The 21,189-nt window shown below is 41.2% G+C and overlaps 1 long non-coding RNA gene across 1 annotated transcript; it reads right to left on the bottom strand.

Moving 5' to 3' along the window:
• Positions 1 to 1,382: 1,382 nt before the first annotated feature.
• Positions 1,383 to 20,694, bottom strand: LOC137163617 (uncharacterized). Its single transcript, XR_010922735.1, has 3 exons — positions 20,585 to 20,694; positions 3,316 to 3,450; positions 1,383 to 2,240 (listed from the first exon to the last, which is right to left on the bottom strand). It is a non-coding gene; the product is annotated as an uncharacterized lncRNA (long non-coding RNA).
• Positions 20,695 to 21,189: the final 495 nt, after the last annotated feature.

Genomic DNA, 21,189 nt, shown 5'->3' on the forward strand with positions numbered 1-21,189 from the left:
TAAAGAGTGACTGATAAACGGTGGGAAAAAGGAATGCAATATAGAAGCAAAATGTTCAGGGTGAAAGTTAGAAGGTTATGTCAATTTTTTTTCCTGTTTCCTGTCTGCTTTTAATTAATAAATTATTTCCAGTTGTCCCTCTACCTGGCCCTTGTTAATTCCTGACCCAATCTTCATGTACAAACCCAATATTACTCCAATATTGTTTAAAATGTTAGGTTCGATCCATAACTGGAATAAATAGGCAGAGTTCCCAATAGAACTTATATTTATATTTTTTCAAATTGTAAAAATATCCCAGCTAAATTAACCGCTTACCCATGATTTTCTCCCCATCTATCATCTGCCAACATGAATCTAGTCACCCACCCTGCATCCATGTATACCAGTTACAATGCAAAGCTCAGTAACAGAGTCAAGATTATTGCACAGGCTGTGGCAAGAAGGTGCTCCAGAGTAAGAAGAAGAATAAAGGAAGAATGCTCTGTTGGTTCCTGCCACTGAGGTAGTTGGAAACGATCAGGGGAAGTGCAATCAGCAAAGAGTAGACAAATGTCCAGTATGAACGACAGAATCTATGACATGGTGATGGATAAGCTGCCTGTATGCAGAGAGCTCTGGGGGTTCTGACCCAACCTTTGGGAGATACAGCTGCTACTTTTCTCAGCCCATGCAGCTGGGAAGGAGGTACACTGATTTGGGTCTAGAGTCAAGAAACAGGCCATTAACCATCACCTCACTTCTTTTCTGTTCCTCTGCAGAGGGGAGATCTGATGCCTCCTAAGGGCACTGATACTAAAGGAGAGAGAGTATTTGCATCAAAGTTTAGTAAAGAAGAACCTCTCTTTTGTCCTCACATAAGATTTCTCAGTTCCCTTCTCTAGTCCCACCTGCAGTGAAGGGAGCTCCTCTCCTGATGGCCCCACATTCATATCTGCCTGCTCTGGGAAGTGGAAAAGCCTAAGATTTTCTGAGATTTTTGCTGCTCCATTCTCTCATATCCTCAAGGTTCCTTGAATTCAAACATATATAATTTTTAAAAGACAATATCTGTCTTCCTTTACATGTTTAAGCCATTATTTGCAATCCGAGTTTTTCCCTTATTTGCCTTTTGGTTCAGTAATTTATCCTTTGTTCAATTATCCTTATTCTAAACTCTCTCTCTCTACCACAGCCCCATCGAAGTCAAACACAATACTCCTATTGACGTCACTGATACAGGATCAAGCCTCTTGTGGTTTAAAAATGGCACAGTTATACTTTCCTTCTGTTCCTTATTATTAATTCATTAATGTTCTTCTATTTTGCTAATTGAAAGATGAACCAACACACACTGACAACACCACATACTTACCTGAAGACAAACAGGCCTTTATCAATTACAACAGTGTGAAATAATAACCAAGAAATAAAATGAAAACACAAGCATTGAGTGTGCCTGTGAAATTAGTGAGAAGCAAAGGAAAAATTATGGTTATTAATGTGAAGGAAAAGATACCAGCATTTCAGAAATAACATTGCACATAACTGCTTTATATCCATAAGGTGGCACTGGGAAAAAAAAGGTAATGAATACAAGAGAAAAGAGAGATTTTTGTATTAGCATAGTGTTTGAGTAAATTTAAACATGTTCATTGTGGAACTAATGTGTCATTCAAATTTTTACAGTTTTCAGGGAACTGGAAACATAGAGAATAGTCTAGTGCACTTAAAAAAATGCTGTGTGCACAAAATCTGCAGTTATTGCTGAAGATATATGAAAAAATATGAAAGAACAAAATAATGTTTCTAAATTGTTTGAAAAATATTTTAAAAATCACACTTAAAAAAGACCTTATCAGCTTCATATTATAATGCTGTCAATGTATCAACTCTTCTATGAGTTGAATAGACAATAAACTTAGTCTTCAGTTTTCCATTTCATTTGTATTTAGTATGTTCTCGGATCTGTTTTCAGTTTCATGCTTCTGACACAACCACCCACCCCTCCCTTTTCTTCAGCTGTTTCTCTCCATCTGTTGGGCTTCAGTCACATGGTGAATAATATTCATTTGACCATATCTTGTCCCTATGCTTTGGGTGGTTTTTTTTTATCTCCTCCATATTTTCTTCGTATGCAACGACAAAAAAAATCATCAACTGACAATAAAACAGTCCATTCTTTCATGAGGATAAGGGTGAAATTTTGTCCCAGTTGACTTTAATGGGGCCCAGATTCTTTTCTTTTCCCCTGCAAGAGACTAATGTAAGACATATGATGCTCTATAACATTAAGTATCAAAGTAACTTAAAAATGATAAAACTTTCCCCATTGCAATAACTCCATCCAATATAAATGAATCATAGATTAGTCAAGCACCAGGGGCCCTCTTGGCCAAAGCTTCGAGTCACCCTCATTCACTCAACTCTCTATTGAGTGTTTCTCGCTATAGATTTAAGTAAACTATTTGACTGTATTGGTTTGCTTCTCTGATGTGCCTCAGCAGAGATTAGGTCCAACTATGGTTGATAGGGAATGCCACCGCTGTAAGGCTCTGCATAGATCTTAAACTAGTGGAGAATTGGGTGTCGCAATGCCTTACTCTACCATGCCCTCTCCCCATTCACAAGTCACACCTCTCTACCCTTATGTGGTTGTGGTGAGGAGGGAAGAGGGGAGGGTTTTCTGGCACAGGAGGCAGTGGAGTGGAGTAGAGACCTTCCTTCTATGGGGGAATTTTCCAGCGGGATTCTGACTTGTTTCAGTTCACTGTCCCACAGCTAAACAGTACAAAATGAACATGGAGGACAAGTCCCTAAACATTTAAGGGACCAAAGACATTCTTGAGATTGGGATTTTAAAAAGTACCCACTGACTGTCTATCTCTGTATTCCTTAGTGTACACTACAATCAGTTAACATCAGCACCCACGTATAAAATAAGTGTTACAACCAAATGGTTTTCTATGGGTGTTATGTGAAACACCCTGGATGAGAATACTTGTGCTGGTATAACTATTCTTCATAATGATTTACAAACATTCTCTAATTAATGTCCACCTAAAATTAATAAGTTAGGTAGTATTGTTTCCATCTTATAAATAAGGTCATTCAAGTTAGTGCCAATTCCTAACTTCTTTCGAACCCAGAAGTCCTTGGCTCCCATGTGTACCTAATCCTCTATGACATGCTGTGACAGGGTGCAATTAGCAGCTATAAATCGAGCCCTTTGGAAGCCAGCAAACTGGTCAGTTAGAATACTCAGGATACTGGGTGTAGTTAGAGGAGGAAATACTTAGGTAGCTTGGGTTTGGAAAAGTAGAAGGGATCACTTGCATCTGTAGGGAGCTGGATGAGCTAATGAGGTGGATCACCAGCTGGATATCTCCGAGGAGAAAACAAGCAGTATAAAATGATGAGCCAGGGAGCAGGAAGAGGCCTCCACATAATTGCTGCTATGTTGTGATGCACCTGTAGAATAAACAATATTAAAAACACTTGGTGGAAGTACCTTGGTGGACTGTTTAATTTGCAAAGAGGACCTACCAGCCAGAGCTAGTAGGGGAACCTCCTCACATGTCTTCCCCAACTCACCCATGAAGACCAAAATTCTTCCAACAAATTATTTTCTTGGTTCAGTGCCGTACACACATTTCAATTGTATGTGAACACAAGACCTTCAGCACCACAGCCCAGCAACTCCATTAGCCAGCCACTACGCACTAGGGTGGAACATGACACATACTTTAAAAGTAGGCTGCAATTTGTCAGAACTAAATAATTAGAATGACAGCCACAAATAGTAATGTTTAAAAAATCCTTATATGCAAAATGCATTGCTTAAAAATTATTAATAGGTTGGGGTTTCTTTTTTTAATAAAAAGGTATAATTTTTACTGGTACCATTTAATTGGAGTCTTACAATAGGATGTTTTTAAATGGTTTTTCCCCATCATTAGTTTATTTGGTCAGACATTACATTAGGGGTACATCTGTAAATAGTTTATAAAAGGTTATAAATTATTAACCAATGTTCTAATAAATGTTTAATCCACTGTTGGAGAGCTCAACAGGTTTTAGGTTGGTTATACCTATGGTTTATAACCAACTAGAGCACTTTCACCTGATATGCTTATAACCCTTTATAACACTACTCAGCTCTGTAACATGCTCATAATACCCATTAATTACATATTAATCCTTTATAAATTATTTATAAATGTACTCTTAGTATGAAGTGTTATTATTTAATTTCTCTGTCACTTTCTCTGTTCCACACCAAGGCATTGGCTTATGTGAGTAGGTTGAACATCAGAGGCTAATTCATGGCCCTGTTGAAGTCAGTGGGAATTTGCTATGGGCTTCAATGGAGACAGGAATTCACCCCAGGATTTTTAGTTTTTAGGGGTGAATACTTTTTATATATGACATCTTTATGTGGCTCTTTTTTGAGAAGCTGACAACTCTGAATGTTGCGTATAGGCTTTCAATGCAGCATTTGTTTTTCAGGTTTTACTGAAACCTTATATTGATATCTAAGATTTTCAGCCAGCATATTTTCTATTCCACTCCTCTCCTGTTATTTAATGCAATGAAGTTAAAAATAAAAGTGAAAGTAAGACAGTGGATGTACTGAGTCATTCCTGTCTAATATTACTGAAAGCATCAGGCTTTGAAGGAAAAAGGAATGGAAGAATGATTTCCCTCCAGGTGCACTGTACCAATAAAGCTACTGACAAGATATCCTGGAGCAATAGATAATAGGAAGTAGAAACCTCCTTGTAGATATCTGCTATTTCATACTATCTAATGAGTGTTGTTGTACAAGCATCATAGATCTATGGTTAGATAAACAGGCTCCATTAAGTTCTAGTAGAATATAAGGATAAAAACACAGAAACAAACCTCAAAAATCTTAATATTTCGAGACGTAACTGATCAGGGTTAGAAAGAAATTTTATCTATAGCCTCATTATTCATAACTCCCTACTTCAAAGTCACTTGCAACTTCTTCTGAAGCATCTTACACTGGTCACTGTATGAGACATGATACCAGACTAGATGGACCACTAAGTTGATCTGGTATGGCCATTCCTATGTAGCTATCTTGAAAATGAGTTCTAGATCTTCCATTTACTGCATAATGGATTCATTAATGAATATATATATACACACACACACACACACACACACACACTTGCTTTGTAATGGACATTCTTACAGGTTGGGGTACTGTCTGTCAAAGTGTGAACTTCATCTTCTTTTTGGGAATGTCATTTTCAGGGGCACTGCTTTGTTTTGTAACCTTCATTTGGAAGTGTGACATTCACAGAGTATTGCAACCTCCATTATGGGTATGAGCATTCATTCTGTAGTGCGGGACTGATACCTAATTGAGTGACTACCTCTGAAAAGCTGGCAGACAACAATCAAGACCATCAACATTGAATGACAATAGAATAATGGGTTTTCTACCAGTAGGCCTATTGACTTTAAATACCTCTCTATATAGAAGTTGACTTGGGTGTTGGGCTAGTGGAATGGAGCCCAGATATCTCCCACCAGAAGCACATGGCCCAAAGAGAGAAGGAGACTGTTTTAAAAGAGGATGCTTTTCTGAGCAAGGGACTGTCCATCCATTTCAAAGATCTGTAACTCTCAAGTACATTTTGTTAAGAGTAAAGTGTGTATGATTAAGAAATTACTTTGCTAAGTTTGAGTTCCTTGTTTTCCTGCCAGGTTGTCCCTGAGGAGATTAATTGAGAAACAAGAGCTTCCACAGCCATGTGGACTCTGGAGAATATATCTAAGTAACTGGGGGAGTGGGAGGAATGAGGCACAGGTTCTGGTGTATAAAGCAGCTGGACTGCAGAATCTCACATCCCCACAAAGGGGTTCAGAAACAAGATTGTCTGAAGGGTGTGCCTTAGAGACCAAGAGCTTGTAACAATGACCACTTATTTTCTAGACCAAGGGGCTTAGAGGTATGTAGGATCCTGTCATTGGATCTATTCACAACAGACTGGTGTCTGTCCAGGGAGGGGAAAACGGACAGGCTGTAATGTTTGATTTCAAGTGATTTCTAACATTCCAGCCCTCATTGTGATCTTTACCAGGTTTACATAGGTAGAACACAGGTGTTTTGAATTCTGCCATTATAAGTGACACTAGAATCAGACCCTTTGATTTCCATTTCTCACTGTCTTTTCTGTAAAATACATCAGCTTTAGGCAATAAATAATAATGTCCTAGAAAAATCACATTGGTAACTGCACATCCAACAGTCCAAATGAAATCTCTAACCTTTTGCAATTAATTTGTTAAACATGTCATAAAACATTGTCATGTTTAAACAGCTTTAATCTTAGCATAGAATATTCAGGGATGTAGCAAGATCCCAAACTGACATAATCTGCAAAACAGATTAGTATATCCAATAGAATGTCTGAATCCTAATATGACTTACATTTAAATGCAAACTAGGGCAAAATGATTATTGAAGGCACTCAGACATACTCTGAGGGAAAATATATGCTGAAGAAATCTTGATCAAGTGAGTCTATACAATTTGTAGTCCAGTATTTTGCAACTAATTATAACGACTATAGAAAATAAAATTGGTACTTGTTCAAAATGAGACTACAATAGATGGGAAAAGGACATGAGAGAAAGTCAAGGTACTTCAGTTGCAAAAAAATACCTTATTTTTGTGATGTTGTTTTAGATAAGAGGATCACCACAGACTGTAATCCCAACTCAGATCCCTCATCCTCAATTCAAATCTCTCATTCATCTCTACTATAGCTAAGTGTCTGACTCATCCTTGAATTTAGTTTTCTCCACATCTCTCATGTCTGTAAATTTGACTAGATTCATGTCCATAACATTACCAGTCCTTCTCTCAGTCACTTCTCTACCAAAGATCTTATTCATGTCTTTCTCTCCATTTAATCTTCACTATTGTAGTTCTCTCCTTTATGATCTGTCTAAATCCCAGCTCTTCAAACACTGCATCTCATTACCTCACTCCAACACAGAAAGGAGAACCTATGACCTGCATCCTAGGACACTTCATTGGTTTGCTGTTCATTCAAGGATTCAGTACAAAAGTAGGAGTGAACAAGAGGGTGTTAGAGAAAGAGAATATTTTAGGCTTGAGTATAACCAAACTCTCAGGCTTCTGATAGCAAAGTGAGTGTGAGATTTGAGTCAAGATAGAGGCGGAGGCAGTGGAGATTTTCTTCAGGCTCCTGAGCATATGCTAATGAGTCCAAGCTGGTTAGAAGGGAGCTTTGTGCCATACCACAGGATTTGTGGTAGGTGTACATGATAAGGGAAATGGCAAAGAGCATGAGAGGAACAAGTGGAAGCTCACAAGTGGAATTTGATACTGTTATTACAGAAATAACTATCCCTTCTCAGTCTTGAAGATAAACTGCTGGGTAAATAGTTCAGAAATCTCACTGCCATCTTAAAGAGGAGGCCATGGACTCACATTCTAAACTGGATAAATGCTGTGTATGTGAGTGTTAGAAAGGTAGAGCAAGGAATGGGTGAAAACTGGGGTATGTAGTGGCAGGATACAGGAGTTATGGCGTGATCATGGGTATGATTATGAGTGTGGCATGATACAACACAGCCATGAACACCATCTTTGTGTATACAGCCATTATATTCATGGATCAGATATGTTTTCTATTTCCATAAACTGCATTATCTATCGCTGGTCCCACCACAGGTATATATGTCTTCTCTAAAAAGCCCAGGACAGATGGGAAACAGATTTCATGTTCAGTTTGGTGTTGTCTGCCTATCTACAGGGAACTAATGTGGACCATAGCCCTGTGGGTCATAATATTTAGGAATTCCTCAAAGGCAGTTCACTAGCTGATGTCAGTGGGGTTTCCAATGATGGCAAAAATGTCAAGTGCCAATGGATAACCTTGACTGGTACAGACTTGGAATGGCTCCTCTGTATCATTTTCTATAGCCCACTCTTCATCTCGTCCTAGAGGTGCTCTGTACCTTTAGGGGTGAATGTATACCTCTCTATGTTCTCAGTGGCTCAAAGGAGGGTCTTTCAGGTTCACAGACCCTATTGGGAGGTATGGGCACTTCTTACTCTGTGCTCATCCCTTGTCTCATGTCTCTTTTCCCTGAGTTACCTCATAATATACCAGCCCCACCACGGCTAGGGTATTATACTGGACCTGTTCCCTTGTGCTGTTCTCATTAGCAACTCCCAACTACAAGCCCAGTGCCACAGCCCTTCCCATTTGCTTTCCCCTACAAAATTCCTGATTCTGCTCCTCCTTGCCAGTACTAATCATATAAATGTTAAGGTCTATTTCTTGTTCTCTGTCTCTTACTTTCACATTCTATCTGTTTGAATCTCTTTCTATGTGTCTCAGATATGCCTGCCAGCCATTACTCCATGTGCTGCTGTTTTTAAGGATTCACAGTTTACCGAGTATCCAGTGAAAGTTTGCTTCAGGAGCACCTTCACTTGCTTATTTCTGCCTCTGACAACTAGTTTTGGAGTAGCTGGAACAGCCTTTGAGCAGCCGTGGGCACTTCTGAAATTGCTGTTTGGGTGCCCTTTTCAGAGATCAGACCTCTGAACCAGGCTCTGGAGGGCTCAAGCCACTGAGCTCTCAAAAAAATGTTTGTGTGGCCGAGCATTGCGTCTGAAAATCCTCTGGGTATGCAGTTCCCATGTGAGTCCCTAGGTGGGTGTCCAGATGGCTATTTGCAGCTGTTCAAGGTTTTGAAAATGTTGGCCTATGCCCAAAGTGACACCATGTGATAGTATTGGAGCTGGGAACAAAACCCACAAGATTGTTCCTCTAAACCCCTTCTCTTAAGTGCTGGTAAAAAGGAAGGATGTCATGGTTAGTCCTTGGAAAGAGAGGTACATCAGAATTCAGCTTCCATCATTAAAGAAAGATAGGCCTGCTTGCTATTCTATTCTAGTTTCTATACTACACCCTTTACTGTGGTATCTAGCATCTAGAGGCATTCATTTTGATTTAGCAAATAAAACAGAACTTTCTCATTATGACAATATTAAAAGGTGAGAGGCAATTTAAATTACCAGAGTTGACAGGCATAAGAAGTTCAAAACTTTGGTTTCAAATTGCAGGAGGTTGATGGAAAACTGAAAACACGAGGATAAGTCACATTGGATAAAAGATTGGCCTGGTTGTAAATCTGAAGGACAACAGCTCTGGTTAATTGAATTGATGAGCTGGAAAATACGTTCAAATTAAGAAATATCAGGTTGCAAGGATCCAGAAAGCACAGCAACAAAAATAAACAATATTTTGTGACACTTTATAAAAATGTAGGGATTGAATAATTTTGAATTCCTACAATGTGTGGCAGTGTATCATCTCCATGAGAAAGCTAATCAGGTAATGCCTACTCAGGGCTTACAGAATGTGCTTCTCTTGGAATGAAGAATAATGTTTTTAAATTAGCACATAAATCAAAGTCTACTTTTCAGGGTTCAATACTTTTATTGAGATTACAGTTCTGTTCTCTTTCAATGTCAGAAATTTATGAAAACATTTATGATACTTAAAACAAGAATGAAAAATATATGACCCTAAAAAGGGCATTGCTTTATCCTGGCAACCTGGGGGTCTTCTGTGGAGGCCTTCTGGATATAGCAAGCAGGTTTATATGTTTCATAAGTATCTCAATGCATTTCTGGAAAAGAAAATGTGTAGGGAATGGAACTGGAGGACTCTGACATACTATACAGGGGACCTTTACCTTTCCTAAAGTAAACGCAGATTTACTACGCTCACCCCACTCCAGCACTGCATCAACGCCAAAGAAGGCCAGTGCCTTAATGGCACAATAATATCCTGTGCAATCTGTATATGTTTGACTAGATTTATTTTGACTTCGTCAACATTACTGGGTGCTGCCCTACATGAATCTTTGTGCCCTTTCTTACCAGTAGCCCCTTACGTCTGTATTCTCTCCCACATTCTTGACCTTATGATCCATTATATATTCCTCCTTGGCACATGAACACAATCTACATGTATTACTATTTACACTTACCAAAATTGTCACTCAGTTTGCTTTTCAGGATTTTCACAGAGTGATGTCACGATGTGCTATCATTTATTGTAAATGTGTTTATCTGTGACTAATTCCGTTAACACTGTATATGTGTATGTTTTTCATTTCAGTGAATTCCTAAAATGTTATTTGAAAAAAAAAAAAGTGTAATGTGTATTATGTGAAATATTATATGTATACAGTGTAATTTATTTGGATCTGATCAACTGGCTGATACATCTTGCTGTGATTTGTATACTAGGACAGTCTGTAGTTATTGGGCAAATTAATTTTCGATGTAGGTACTGTGATATTTTGGAATATTTAAGACTGGGTATAAATATTTTATGAAAATTACATTTGGAACTTGAATATCCTCTTAACCTCTAAAAAATGTTTACAACTAAATAAGCTATTCATGGTTGATAAATTATATTAAATGAGATAATATATATAAACATCTGGGAATTAATGGTTTCTGTGTGTATGTGAACCATAAGATTATGTATATTGCATAAACTAATAAATAACAGACTATCTGTGCGCAAACACTAATGCACTGCTAGAGAAACTATATTTCTATAGACACATGAGACTGAGTCCCTTTCAATGTAGCTAAAAATCCTCCAATGTAATGATATCCAAGGCCTTATTTTCTCATTCTAGCCTCCACTTGTTTCTGTGCATGTGTAAAGCTGTTTATGCATGAGCGGAACCAGAGTTGAAGTCCAACCAAACATCAAGACCCTAGAATTAATGCTCTTCCTGGGCATGGTACTATAAATGATACCCACTTCATTCTGGTCTATAGGATTGTGCCCACTGTTTATCACATGAGATTGCAGAAATATCACAACAAAACAATGATACACAGTGTGTAGTTAGCCCATAGAATAAAGACATCATGTTTTTCTTCTGTATCTCCCTGTTCTTCTCTAGTTGTTGGTTAGTGCTGAATTATGCCTGCATTTCATCAATTCAACTTGTCACATTTATAATTCTAAAAAATGTATTGCATGTAATGACTTAGAAGAAATTACTGCTTTCATGTGTATCACTATATTATTAATCTGTTACCCAACAGGAACTTTTTACAGGCAGTTTTACTAAAACAAGCAACAACACTCTCCTACTTTTTTCTTGAGAATGTAAATCTTTTCTCTTGGCCCCGTGTCTTTCTCTTTGTTTTTTTAGAAAGCCATTCTTCTGCAGTTATGAAAACAGAGGGAGAGTTGTGTGGGTAAAACAAGAAGTACTTAATGCACTTGAAAGTTTCCTCTTGTTCTTTCAAAGAAAACAAAATAAAAAACCGAACACACATAATAATTAGGTATAATGTTCAAACTGCTCATAACAGCAGTGATGGAAAAACAATACCTTCCCAAAAGGTTAAGAATTATAAACAAGTAACAATGAATAGATATATAGACAATAGGCTATAGACTCTGCTGTTAATACTGGAAATGAGACTTTCTTCAGACAACTAGTGAAAGTTTTCAGATCACAGGACCTGGTGACTTCAATCACCCTGACATCTGCTGGGAGAGCAATACAGCAGAGCACAGACATTCCAGGAAGCTTTTGGACAGTGATGTGAACAACTTTCTGGTGCAAGTGCTGGAGTAACCAGCTAGGGGCCGGGCTCCCTTGACTTGCTGCGCACAAATATGGAAGAACTGGTAGGGGAAGTAGAAGTGGGTGGTAACCTGGGCAGCAGTGACCATGAGATGATTGAGTTCAGGATCCTGACAAAAGGAAGAAAGAAGAATAGCAGAATACGGACCCTGAAGTTCAGAAAAGCATATTTTGACTCCCTCAGGTAGCTGATGGGCAGGATCCCCTAGGAGGCTAATATGAGGGGGAAATGGTCCAAGAGAGCTGACTGTATTTTAAAGAAACCTTGTGGAGGGCGCAGGAACAAACCATTCCAATGTGCAAAAAGAATAGCAAATATGGCAGGTGACAAGCTTGGCTTAACAAAGAAGTCTTCCATGAGTTTAAACACAAAAAAGAACCTTACAAGAAGTGGAAGCTTGGATAAATGATGGACAGCGGTGGATGTAATATACTTTGACTTTAGCAAAGCTTTTGATATGGCCTCCCACAATATTCTTATCAGAAAGTTAAAGAAGTATGGGCTGGATGAATGGACTATAAGATGGCTAGAAAGCTGGCTAGATCATTGGGTTCAACTGGTAGTGATCAATGGCTCGATGTCTAGTTGGCAGCCAGTAACAAGCAGAGTGCCCCAGGGGTCAGTGCTGGGACCGGTTTTGTTCAAAATCTTCATTAATGATCTGGAAGATGTGGTGGATTGAACCCTCAGCAAGTTTGAAGATGATACTAAGCTGGGGGGAGAGGTAGATACACTGGAGGGCAGGGATAGGATACAGAGTGACCTAGAAAAATTAGAGGATTGGGCCAAAAGAAATCTGCTGAAGTTCAACAAGGACAAGTGCAGAGTCCTGCACCTAGGACAGAAGAATCCCATGCACTGCTACCGACTGGATAGGCAGCAGTTCTACAGAAAGGGACCTGGGGGTTACAATGGACAAGAAGCTGGATATGAATCAACAGTGTGCCCTTATGGCCAAGAAGGGTAACGGCATATTGGGCTGCATTAGTAGGAGCATTGTCAGCAGATCGAGGGAAGTGATTATTCTCCTCTATTCGGCATTGGTGAGGCCTCATTTGGAGTACTGTGTCCAGTTTTGGGCCCTCCACTACAGAAAGGATGTGAACAAATTGGAAAGAGTGCAGCAGATGGCAACAAAAATGATTAGGGGGCTGGAGCACATGATTTATGAGGAGAGGCTGAGGAAACTAGGCTTGTTTAATCTTCAGAACAGAAGAATGAGAGTAGATTTGATAGCAGTCTTTAACTACATGAAAGGGGGTTCCAGGGAGGATGGAGCTAGGCTGTTCTCAGTGGCGGTAGATGAGAGAACTAGAAGCAATGGTCTCAAGTTACAGTTGGGGAGGTCTAGGTTGGATATTAGGAAAAACTTTTTCGCTATGATGGTGGTGAAGCACTGGAATAGGTTACCTAGGGAGGTGGTGAAATATCCCTGCTTGGAGGTTTCTAAAGTTCAGTTTTATTTAGTTGGGGCTGGTCTTGCTTTGAGCAGGTGGTTGGACTAGATGACCTCCTAAGGTCCCTTCCAACCCTAAGATTCTATGATTCTATTATTCTACTGCTATTTTGGGTGAGATTGCTGGTACAGACCAGTGCGGTTGAGTCATAAGAATTTGACCCAACCTATTTGTTTTTTAGAATTGTCCCTCCTTTTCAATACTATGCTTCACAGCTCAGCTATTTCATAGCCTCTGGAATAGGCCCATGGGAGAAAAAAAAACTGAGGACATGACCAGTGCATCTCAAGCTGTGCATATTGACAAGCCAAACATCCTCTCTTACGTGTGGTACAGCTGCCATGGGACGGTTTCTGCAGGCCCTTTGGCTTGGGGAAGATGATTTTGTGCTCCTTGATTTATTCAGTGAGCCCTTTACAGAGTATATTTACTCAGGCTTTGCACAGGAGGGAGGACAATGCCTAAAATGTCCCTTCTGTTGCCTGCACGACCGGAGGAGATGTAAAAATCGTGAATACAAGCCTGGGGGTTGGGATGGTGGTGGTATTGCAGCAGTGGAGAGGAGAAAGTAGTGAAGGTGTGAGTTCCACCCTTCAGTACTGGGAGTGGTGGGCAAATAATGACTGAGAGAAGAGTAGGATTAATTTAAGTGCCTCCCACTTCTGAGTGGTGAAATCTTTAGAGACCTAGAAGGTAGTTACATTGAGGAGAAAGTTCAGAAGCACAAGACTTATATGCAGATGACATTGACCACGGTGGATGTCAGGGAATCTGGAAATATTTGAAGCTGAATGCCTTTCTTCTTCCACTGAGACCAAATCTCACCTCTGCAAGGTAACAATGAGAAGGAAACTCCCCAAGAAGGAGCTCAGAGTTTCCATTCTCTTTTGGAGGTAACTACTGCTGTGTAGGGAATCATGTACCCAATATACATTCATCTCCTGGTGGCCCTTTGCCAAAAAATGTCCTGTTCCCAGCAAACACATTTTTCCCTCATAGCACTCCCTTAGCTGGAGCATCTCCCCTGACTGTATTATTCTCAGAGATTTGTTATGGGAGAGTCAGTTTCTTATATGGCTAGATCACAGCCCAATGAAGACCTTGATGGTAAGAAACAAGACCTTTAAGAGGGCCAGAACTGGGTGGGGAACCAGTGCAGTGTGGGGAGTGATGTTCAATTCAAGAGGCCAACTGCAGCATGCTTGTGAAGTCATCTGGAAGCTGATCAATTCTTTCAAGCCTTCTTCTTCCACTGTTTGTAAGCAGCACTGCAGACAAAGGGAATTAGGGATGGCTGTTCTAGACCAGCACCCCAACCCCCCCCCAAAATCTCCCAGTTCCTGTTCATAGTTCCCACCCTACTCATAGGGACTCTGTTTATGGAGGGAAATCTCCACCTTCTCCTTCCCTGCTTCCACAGCTCATGTTCATACTCATTAAGAATAGGAGGTCTGGTGCCCCCCACCCTGACTTGTTTCTCATCCCTCAAAGCTCCTTCCAACTGAGCTCCCAACTGCCTCCTTAAGTCCTTCCCCATCCCCTGAGTAATAATTAATAATATACAATCCTATAAAGTTACATGTAATTACCCCAAGGGGAAATAGGACCTAAATCCCAGGGCTTTTTGTCCACTGACCTCCTTAGCACTGTAATTTCCAGCATCAAAGATGTTTCAAGCAATCTTTGCCTCCAGCAATCCCCATATAGGAGCTAGATAGTAGCTGAAGTACTGCTATCCTGGTGGCACTGTGCTAGCAGTATGGGGAGCTGTTAGCATTACAGCATCAGAGATATAATCAATTTTCCCACATTTATCATGTTATTTCTGATGCAATCTAGATGAATGCAAAGGCTTTTGAAGAAACTGGTGAAGAAAATATTCAGAGGAAAGTCAAAATTGCCAAAATTATAGAAGTGGCAGAAAAACTGAAGAAACTGTTATCTAACCCATGACAGGGAAAACCCATCTGGCTAGTGCAAGTGTGTGGACCTAGTAAGGGAAGATACAAACTGACTGTCTCTGGTTCATGAAAACACTTGGGAGAGGGTACTAACCTTGTATCTGTCAGAGATCTCTGTGCCCCATACAAATGGGCCGGTGGAAACAGAATGCCATTAGAATTCTAAATCTGCTTCTAATACTGTAGCTAGATTTACTTGTGTGTGTGTGTGTGTGTGTGTGAAACTCTTCATGCAATGCTGAGATATACTCGGCTCACAAATATGGAATGCTCTGAGACAATGCAAAAAGGACAATGTTTTTAAAAAGTAATCAATCCATAACTAAATTTGAACAATAAATGCTTTGGACTTGCACGCTTGGATGAATTTCCCCTGATGCTTGAACACTAAAGGCAGAATGTAATGCAGATCCCTAAAACATACACTGTTTCTAAGAAATGTTTTTACATTGCTAACTGTGAAACAGATATTATGTCTAGTTTAGTTTATTGATTTTAATGCACTTTGGGGGGGAAAAAGACATTTTAAAACTTTCCGTAAAGGTCTTTTCAGCCAGATTGGTACTTTGTATCAGATTAAATTTATCCCAATATTTGGTATCCAAATTGTCAAGAAATTTTTTAATCACTTCCTTGTTGTAAATAGCATTAAAATTGTGATTAAAACCCGATGGCAGATTATTTCTGTCCTTCATTGGTCCTCACAGGAGGACTAAGACAGGATCCATGCATTTGTGGATTCAGACCCTGAGCTGAGAGGGGGCCCAGGGACCCACAGAGTTTGGATGAACATTATAGTCAGGCACAACCAAAGAGTCTTTGAGTCCTCCATGAAGAATAAGATGCAGCTGGAATTGGTAGGAAACCAGGAGTATCATGAGTAACTTGATTTGTCGGTGTACATTGGAATGAGGGAGGGGACCAGGAGGAGAGGTGGGCTGGTGATTGGACTAGATCTGGAAAAAATTAGGCTTAATCCACTTCTGGTTGCCCTCTTGTGCCGAAGCATTACCATATATCAGGTTTATCACATCCTGCATTAATCTCAGGCCTCTCTTTTGCCTGGACGAAACACAAGATGACCCTGAAAATAAGTGGGGTCAGCAGCTCAGAAGATCTAGATGAAAAAGTGGATATAGATGAAGGTATAGATATAGATATAGATGAAAAAGTAATGTTTTCTGCAGCAAATGGAATCCCATTGCTCTCTCTCTAGACATTTGACATTCCAGAACTGATGGGTCTTTTGATTTGGGTACCCTTTAAGCAATGTGTTATAGATCATCTCTTTTAAGCAACATTTTCTTATTTTAAATCCAATCTTTTTTTCTAGGTATATATATTTTTTGTTATTTCACCATCATACATCATCTCTCCAGTTAAATCTGTATCCCTTTATAAATGATTCTTTCAGTAAAACACAAGTCTCTAAACTTATTATTGCAGGCTCTCCATCTGCACTCATAATCCATGATGACTAATCACTTCCAATACCTGAATTTGGTGTTGTTTTCCAAGGGAATGTTCCAAAGCAGGAGTCAATTACCACAGAAAAAGCACATTCCTGCTTTTTTCTTTCAGTTAGTTTCTAAGGGAATTCTGTCTACCTGTGCCCCATCATTTCATTTGCTGCTTTTCCTTGTAAGCTAAAGCATGTGTCAAACTGGATACTGGAAAGGTGGACAACTTAAAAGCATTAGGAAGACACTTAAAAACATAACAAGTAAGGGGAAATATATATGAGTCCATTTTTATGTGCCATTTGCAGGGCTGGGGGACTTGAGTCTAGACTTCCCCCTAACTAAAGTCCTCTTCAATTAAGAGGGAGGAACCATTCAGCCCAGGCTACAATTGATTTCTGGGAACAACAAATGGAAAACAAAACAAAAGGAGTGGGAGTGAAGTCAGAGGTAAGGAATCAGGGATCCAGAGGGAAATACCAAGAAAAGAGCCCCCAACCGTGCCCACTGTTCCTCAAAGGCATCCAAGAGGAACTCTGCCCAGAGATATAAGTGGAGAAGTAAGTGTAACAGATTTCCACTCATCCCCTGTCCAGCTTCTCCTTCTGGTGTGATGGATGGCCATCTTGACCAGTGCCAGGAGGAGGTTGATGAGGAGGCTCCAAGACTTTAGGGGGCCATGGATGAAATGTGCATAGATCAGGAGGTGCAGGGAAAAGTGCAACCAGAGCCAGAGTAAGAGGGGCTGCAACCTGATGCATCCTACAAATATGTGCATGAGGGTCTCCCTCTCACCTCAAAAGAGACAGTTGCCAGTGGAATTTGTGAATCATTCCAGGTACACGGCTCTATGGAGGAGCCACCAACTAATATCCCCAGTGGGCTGTGGAACCAGAAAGGAGTACAGGCTGTTCTTCACCCTCCTCAGGTGGCAACAGGTCCTGCCACTTGGTGTCAGGGTGCGATACGAGGGTGAGAAAGTGGATGATATGAAGTGCAAGTGCATAGAGATGTTCTTTTGGTGTGCTTTGGAGACAGACCGGCCGAATATTGTGTCGCTGGCTCAGGTGGTGTGTCGAGGGCATCCAGGGAGGTTCTTGGCTGCAGGGGCTGATGATGAATTCTGGAGGGCCAGAGGTGAGGGGCGGGTGAGGAGCAACCTTCCTCAGGACCAGCTCAATGAAAATGAGAGAAGCAGGAGACAAGGCTGCCCTCAACTCCTGGAGTAAATAACAAGGGAAGTGGTGACTGGGCAGAACCATGCACTGGCCAAGCACCACAAAGGTCACCCAGTTCCTCTGATTGTTGTCCAGGAGATCAAGTCTGGTGGTACCAGCCAGGGCCAACTTCCAATGCACCAAGGGGTCTTCACCACCTGCACACTAAGGAATGGACTGTGTAACTGGGTTTCTGCTAGGAGGTCTTCCTCCTTGGTGACTGCTACAGACTTGGTCACTGAGACTAGCTACCAAGTCCTAGTAAAAGATCAGCCATTTAGAGATGTCTTGTGGGAGACCTCTTGAGTGAAGGTAAAAAGGCTGCTGGTCATATTGGAACCCTAGGAGGTGGTGGAGAGAGGTGTGCCAGAATGCTCCCTGTCAGACTACAAACACTTGAAAGGAGTCTTGAAGGTGGAAGGTGTTTACCTGGCTGCAGATGTAGACCAGATTCTGTCTGCCCTCACCCAAGGGGAGGCTCATGTCCCCCGCAGAGACCCACTGCAGCCCCGGCCAGAAAACCTTCAGGATCTTCTCCTGGAGGCTGGCTAGTGGTCCTGGGGCAAGCTCAAGGTTTTGAACCAGTGGCAGAGCAAGGGCAGAAACAGCTGGTTGAGCATCAGGGCCCTTCCCCAAAGGGAAAGGCATCAGAACAGCCCTGACCATTTCCACAACTGCTCAGGTTAGGAACCATTAGGAAAGAGATTGGAAATAAGTAAATATCATAATGCCACTACATAAATCCATGGTACAGCCACACCTTGAACACTGCATTGAGTTCTGGTTGCCACATCTCAAAAAAGACATATTAGAAATGGAAAGGTACAGAGAAGACAACAAAAATGTACGGCCAAGTAGGGCTATTTTTATGCCAGACACCCTGGCCTCTAGATCCCTCCAGTTCTCCAGCAGGGAGGGATCAGTGGCAGAAAGGAACATGCACAGATGTTATCCTGCCTCACTGAATGGCCTGAAGCGTGAATGGGAGGGACCATGCCTGCCATCCTTTCCCCAAATGTCAGGCCAGAACTATTGACCCAGATGGCACAGGTGGAGGAGTCTGCCACAGAGATAGTTTGGCAAGACTCCACCCATGTAAGCTCTCCCAGGTCCTAGGTCATGAGGAGCACACATCAGCATACTCTGACAGGAACACCCACAAGTCTGGCTCCCACAGCACCAACCCCATCATCCTCTTTCAAAGGAGATGGAGAAAGGGATCAATAGAGATGGCATTGATCTGACCAGGCAATAGGCATCCTCATGTACCCCTCAACCAAAGGTGATCAGTTTGGTCAAGGCCCAGTTGATCTTGACCAGACAGTACGCTGAGATATACATCACCTGGAGAAACCCCACAAAGTGGGGCCTGAAACCAAATGCCGGCAAAGTGCCCGTGAGATACCTCTGATCCACCCTGTCAAATGCCTTCTCCTGGTTCAGGCACAGGAGGGTGAGTGACAGACTCTCTCTGTTTACTTGTTGGAGTAGGCCCTGGACCAGGTAGACATTATCGAAGATGGTTTGTCCCAGGATGGTGTAGGTCTGGTCAGGGTAGATAACATCTGCTAGCAGTGAGATGGCTTTCACTATTAACCATGCAGTATGAATTTAGGTCATGGAAGTCTCCCCTTCTTAGGCAGCAGAGTGAGCACAGCCCCACTACATGACAGGGGGAGCACTCCACTTTCCAAGCACTTAGTCCAGATGGTAGCGAGATCTGGGCCAAGGATGTCCCAGAATGTGCTGTAGAATTCCATTGTCAACCTGTTGATGCCCAGAGATTTGTTGTTGTCAGATGGAGGGCTTCAGAGAACTCAGCCAAAGTGAGAGGTTGCTCTGAGTGTTCCTGGTCTGCTGCACTGACCATAGGGAGTTCATCCCCCCAATGTTCTGTAGTGACAAAGATTTTTCTCAGTGAACTCACTAGCAGGAGAACTGATCTACGCTGCTAACATCAGAAGGTGTCCATGTTGTCCATGGGCATTACTATGAAGCAAGACTGAACAAGAAAAGACTATAGGTAATTTGCGAATGATGGTAGAATCAATTACACATACCAATTTCCCTTCTAGCTGCTAAAATGTCTTTCATCACCTGCACATCTGGACCTCAAGCTATTCATGTATGCTAATTAGACCCTGAGAGATTAGCACTGGAATGTTTTCAAATGCTACTGCTAGACTGGGGATTAGTGGAAAGGATGAGGGGATTAGATTTAACAGCAATCAAACATGTTTTTTATACTACTGATATTTGAGTCATCATCTGTTAATGTTGTTAAAACACATTCATCTGTGTTTAAGATGGTAAATAATTATTAGAATGAATTTTTAATTTACAGGTGTTCATACTGAAAATAGGTTATTGCTGACAAAACTAATGCTGAAAGTGCCTAAAAATTCATTTGGAGCTCACCTATCTGCCTCTCTGTAATAAGGTAAGCCACTACGTGAGCCCATTGTCCCACCCCATAGCCAGATGTCACTCTGTGGCACTCTGCCTCAGTTTACTCCTCTTCAGGGCCCTTTACGCAGACCCTCCACAGTTTTCTGTGTTCAGGATATCCCTCTCCTTGGGGTCTGGGTTTATTCACAGAAAATAAACTCAGAATAAAACTCAGATTCCCCATTTAAGGTACAACAAAAAGAGATTTCCTCTTCCTAGTCCCAGGCCATTCTGTCAGGAGAGTTTTGCAGTCTCTTCTGTTTATCCACCTGGCAGCTCAGGGCCTCTCACAGGCCTCCCTGCCTGGAGAGCTTTTGCACACTTTCCCCTGCTTGCTCAGAGTGTCTCCTACCTTAGCAGACTATTCATAGTCCTTCCTAGTTGGAGTCATAATCCCAGATGCCAGGACCCTGCTGGAGTCTGTTCACTAGCAGTGTCTGCTTACAGTGAGTTATGAACATTCCTTCCTTTCTCTCGGGGCACCTTTCAGTTGCACTTTACAGGGAATCACCTGATGCAGCGCAGGTGAGCTTCTTTTAGTAATCAGAGTTGGCTACCCCAGGCCCTCCTGCTCTTACAGGGCAAGTCACCCTGTTAAACTCTTATATTCTAAATCCTTCTGCCATTCCTAACTTCAGCAAGGGGGAAGGAGGTGCATAAAGGTCATTCCAAAAACTGCAAGGAGTACAAAACACTTGGCCAAACAAATCCATTCTCATTCCCAATAGTATGACTTAATGCTGTTTCCCCAGAGGTGAGACACTATAGGAAGAGTAATCCTGGCAGCTGAGATGTAAAGCTCTGGAAACTCATTAACACTTCAGTCAATCTTCCCAACAAAGAAGCAGTTTGGTTACCAATTGATTTGGTATATTTGATTTTCATATCCCTTGATGGTGAAGGCTTGTGATGAACATTACAATCACTTTATCCACTATACTTTGCTAATGCTTTTTT

This window comes from Emydura macquarii, unplaced genomic scaffold (genome assembly GCF_026122565.2).
Source record: "Emydura macquarii macquarii isolate MOO-44397 ecotype Brisbane River unplaced genomic scaffold, CSIRO-AGI_Emac_v2 contig_2636, whole genome shotgun sequence".
NCBI classification, from domain to species: domain Eukaryota; kingdom Metazoa; phylum Chordata; order Testudines; family Chelidae; genus Emydura; species Emydura macquarii.